This window comes from Orycteropus afer, unplaced genomic scaffold (genome assembly GCF_000298275.1).
Source record: "Orycteropus afer afer isolate SDZICR_OR568_19922 unplaced genomic scaffold, OryAfe1.0 scaffold00001, whole genome shotgun sequence".
NCBI classification, from domain to species: domain Eukaryota; kingdom Metazoa; phylum Chordata; class Mammalia; order Tubulidentata; family Orycteropodidae; genus Orycteropus; species Orycteropus afer.
Window position 1 is genome coordinate 24,689,146 of NW_006921588.1, and position 4,974 is coordinate 24,694,119.

A 4,974-nucleotide genomic window follows, 5' to 3' on the forward strand; every position below is an offset into this window, starting at 1 on the left:
CAAGACAGGGGTTCTGGTGGCATAGTAGTTGCTAACCAAAAGGTCAGCGGTTCAAACCCACCACTCCCTTGGAGAAAGATGATGCAGTCTGCTCCCATAAAGGTTTACAGCCTTGAAAATCCTGAGGCAGTTCTACTTTGTCCCAAAGGGTCGCTATGAGTTAGAATTGACTCATTAGCCAGGAGTTTAGCACAAGAATGAGCTCTGGTGGTGCAGTGGGTAAGGCATTCTGCTGCTAACCAAAACGTCACTGGGGGTCACTGGGTTCGAAGATTTAAAAGCTCCACATGCAGAAAGTGAAAGTGATTGTGGTGAAGTATTTGTTGTAAGTCAGAATTGGCTCAATGGTTTCAAAGTGAAGGCAAATTTACACAACATTAAAGGGCAAGTAGGAGCTGTCTATATGGGTATTCGCGTATTCATAGCCCAGAGACTTCCTGTCATACAGAGAAATGTAAAGAAAAAAGTTAACAGATTCTCCTTTCCTTCTCCAACCCCCACCACTCAAAAAATTTACTGAGTGCCTACTATGAGCCAAGCATGTTCTAGACTGTGTGTGTGTGGATATAGCAAGGAACAAAACAAAGTTTCTGCCCTCCTGCTATTCTAATGAGAAAACCTGCCAACCAACAATAATAATGCTAGATAACTGCAAGTGCTATGGGGGAAAAAAAAAGAAGATAGATAAGGGATCTGGGAAGGGCTCTCTTTAGAGAACACTCAAGCAAAGACCTGAAGGAAATGGAGGTAGGAGCCAACTGGATATCTGGGGGGAAAGCTGTGCCATGCTGAAGGAACAAAATACACAGCTCCTGCAGGCAGAGTGTGGTTGGCCTGTTTCAGAAACAGCAAAGAGGCCAGTGTGTATGAAGCAGAATGAGCAAGAAGCTGTTTGTCTTTTATCAATTTATAGAAACTCTAAGTACCCTCTGTAGTTCTGCCACCAACCAAAAACAAACAAACTCGTCGACACTGAGTTTATTCTGACCCACGGCGGTCCCATATTTATGGAGTAGAACTGCTCCGTGGGGTTTTGTGGCTATAATCTTTATGGGAGCAGTTTTCCAGGACTTTCTTCTGTGCTGATACTTGTTATGTGCCATCGAGTCAGACCTGACTCATAGTGACCCCTCCTTGGGTTTCCGAGGCAGTATCGCTACGGAAGTAGATTGCCCCATCTTCCTTCCGAGGAGTGGCTGGTGGGTTTGAACCGCCAGCCTTCTGGTTAACAGTCAAGTGCCTTAGCCACTATGCTGACACTGGGAGGGTTCAAATCACAGACCTTTAGGTTAGTAGCTAAGAGCTCTGGCAGCATAGTGCCTAAGGCATTTGACTGCTAACCAGAAGGCTGGTGGTTCAAACCCACCAGCCACTCCTCAGAAAGAAGGTTGGGCAATCTACTTCCATAGTGATACTGCCTTGGAAACCCAAGGAGGGGTTGCTATGAGTCAGGCCCGACTAGATGGCACATCACAACAACAACAATTGTTAATGCCACCCAGGTACCTCTGCTACCAACTAGATATAAGTAAGTTCATTTACATAATTTTAGTATCAATTTTTAGGAATTGCTTTTTAGGTTTACTTTTATAAATGGTTTACATGGTTCCAAACTCAAATATACAGAACAAGGTATTTTCAAATAAGTCTAGCTCCGAACTTTGTTCCCTTCAAACTGTTCCTTCCCAGAGGTAACCATCTATGAGTCTTCTATTTGTTAAATATAGGAAACACATAATTCTCTCCTCTTGTTTCATAAATCTCTTCCCCCATATCTGAGGTTAACAATAGAATACTATGAAAATATGAAATACTTGATGAATTTTTGTGACATCCTTATGTAAGTACCATGCTAATCTTTTCTGTATCGTTAGAATTTTGGTATATGTGCTGCTGAAGCAAGCACATAAAAGATTAAGATTTTACATGGATAACAGTTCAGAAGCAGCAAGCAGCCTAGAAAGAAACGGCTTCAGTAAGTGCTACCATGAAGAGCCTGTATCGGGCGACACTAAGCAAATACCACATCTACAGAGATGGTCAGCGTGTGAGGATGGACAGAAAGTACTGAAAACAGAAATGGAAGGGGAAGCATAGGCGGACATTGCCTACTCACAATACACCTGGGGCCCACCTCTCCTTCACCTGATGTATCATTCCTGACAATATTGTAATACTGTATTCTATCACAGAATGAATCGATAAAAGGGACTTTAATATTTATTTTTTAATAAATTATTGAGGCACAAGACAGTGTAACAGATTCCTTTTTTAGGCACATAAAAATGTCCAAATATTTTGAGTAAATTCATGTTACAAATTTTTAAATGTTTCTTGCATTCTCTAAGTTAGAATTTTGCAATACCAAAAAGAAAAAGAAATTGTGGAGGTCATTTGAATTAAGTCAAGAGACTTAAATTTTAGTTAAAAGTGAAGAATAAAAAAAATTATTGCAAATTTTTTGCTTATACTCAGTACTTTGTTACTGAGCAAACACTCATTGAGTGGCTACCATGTGTAAGATTCTGTTACATGCCGTGGAAGACATAAACATGAATTAGACCTAATCCTCACCCTTGAATGTTTTACCTTCTGTGCCAGTTATTAGTTTATGGCCTTTTAGTTTCAAATCCATCCATTTTTGTCTTGCTCTGTTGTTGTGGAGTTTTAACCTATAGGCATTTGGCCTTTGACAGTGGCAAGATATTAGGCTTTGCCAATAGAGGGTGCTGGAGGGACACTGTGAGGCCAGAGTGCAAGAAAAGGACTTTGCTCTGGTGTGCAGAGCCAGTGGCTTGGTTTGCAAAAGGAGCCTGGTGATGTTCGCCTAGTAGTCCTCATGGTTCATTATGGCCAGTGCCTCTCAGCCCCTATAAGTTTATTCACCACAGATGATGGTACGTTCCTGTGGCAGCCAGCTCTTCTCAAGTTTCTTACTCTCCTCCAGCCAAGGCGAGTAGCGTCTTCCTACAGTCACTACTTCTGTATTCCTTAGAGTCTACCCTTCCAAGTAGTTACATACCTTTTACTGGTTAACAGTTCTTTAAACTCTCCCTATTGAAATTACAAGTGTGGTTTCTGTCTTCTGATTGGTATGTGGCAGGTATGCCATAAAACCAGGAAAAAAAAGACATATGTAAAATAATGTAAATTCTGTGGGAGAAAGGTCATTTCTAGAATCACAGCTCATCAAAGATCAAAGAGCTTCAGAGATGTAATCTATAGAATCTATGGTTAGGATTGTGGTCAGCTGTAAATAACAGAAACTGGACCTCAATAGCTTGACCAAATACATTTATTTTCTCATGTAATAGGAAGTCTGTGAATAGGCAGTTAAGGGTTGCTGCACAAAAAAAATAAAAAAATAAAAAAACACTGCCACTGAGTTGATTTCGACTCATAACAACCCCCATAGAGTTTCCAAGGCTGTAAATCTTTATGAAAATAGATTGCCTCATCTTCCTCCAATAGAGTAGCTGGTGGGTTTGAACCGCTAACTTATAGTTAGCAGCGAAATGCCACATCCACTATGCAAAGCTAGTTCAAAAAGCATTAAAACTCCAGCCCCCTTCTAGTTGTGGCTTCTCCATCTTTAATATGTGGCTTCTGTAGTCACAGATGCAAGACTACTGCTCAGCCTACAGATATTGGTCCATATTCCAAGCAGGAAGAAGAAAGGGCAAAGGAAAAGGAAGTGATCCAGCTGAATCTATGCCACACATATCACTGCCCATTTCTAACAGTAAGAATTCAAACATGGCAAGGATTGTGGGGACGGCACAGGACTGGACAGCATTTCCCTCTGTTGAGCGTAGGGTCTCAATGAGTCAGAACCGATGCAACGGCGCCTAAAAACAACTGAAAGAAAGCCTGGGAAGTTCAGTATTTAGAACTGAGAATAGGGTCCTATAAGAAAGAAAGAAGGGGAGAAGAGATATTGGAAAGGTAGCTAGCAGTGTCTACCACAAATTAATTGGAAAATGAGTGAAACCTTTGAGATAGACAAGAGTCAGCAGGGGGACTTGATCTCATATCCATATACTTGCTCATTTGCTTTTAATATAAATAGTTTTTCCACATGAATTATCACTGTTAATAAAATTGCTTCTCCCTCGTGACTAGTATATATTTGGGGGGGGATGGATGAAATAAAATGTATTTTATTGGTAATTTTGTTTTCATGTAACTCTTTTATTTAAATGTCAGCCTAGAGCATCTGGACTGCAAAGAGGACATGGAGAGATAGATTTGCTTTTAATTATTTAATAAATTCTTTGGGGTCCATTTGGTAAGTATTTTATTCCAGTATACTAAATGGCATAAAAATGGCTTAAATAATTTTTAAAGGAGCTAAAAATGAAGTTGATGGACAAGATCTTCTGCACCAGAAGGTGATTAGAAGTTAAGATAGTTGATAGATCTGTGAGGGCTAGGTTTTATTTAAGAGGAACAAGGAATTCTTTTCCATTGAAAGTGTCCCACCTCTCAAATCCCAGCTCCAATATGTCTTCAAGGAGGCACTTCCTACCTGACTACACTAAACTCTTTTCTTAAGCTATTTCCCTTAGCACACCACACAAATTAGTCCTGGAACATATACTAATTTGTATTTTTCTCTAATTTTTCATATACCCTAATTATACTATGAACCCCGACATTTTCCCTGTACCTTACTATATTAAAGAGAGGGCATAATAATTGCAACTCACTGATCCTTCAGAGCTGGTGCCTTGGGTGGTATAAATGGTTAATGCTCTTGGCTACTAACCAAAACGTTGGTGGTTTGAGACAACCCAGAAGTGCCTGGGAAGAAAGGCTTAGCAATCTATTTCCTGAAAAATCAGCCACTGAAAACCCTATGGAGATTAAACTCACATTAATAAATAAATAAATAAATAAATAAATAAATAAACACCTTGTGGAGCACAGTTCTCCTGTGACACACATGAAGTTGCACTGAGTCAGTGTGGACTC

At 40.0% G+C, this 4,974-nt stretch overlaps 1 non-coding gene across 1 annotated transcript; it reads right to left on the minus strand.

Moving 5' to 3' along the window:
- Nucleotides 1-1,799: 1,799 nt before the first annotated feature.
- Nucleotides 1,800-1,906, minus strand: LOC122151141. Its single transcript, XR_006163998.1, has one exon. It is a non-coding gene; the product is annotated as a U6 spliceosomal RNA (small nuclear RNA).
- Nucleotides 1,907-4,974: the final 3,068 nt, after the last annotated feature.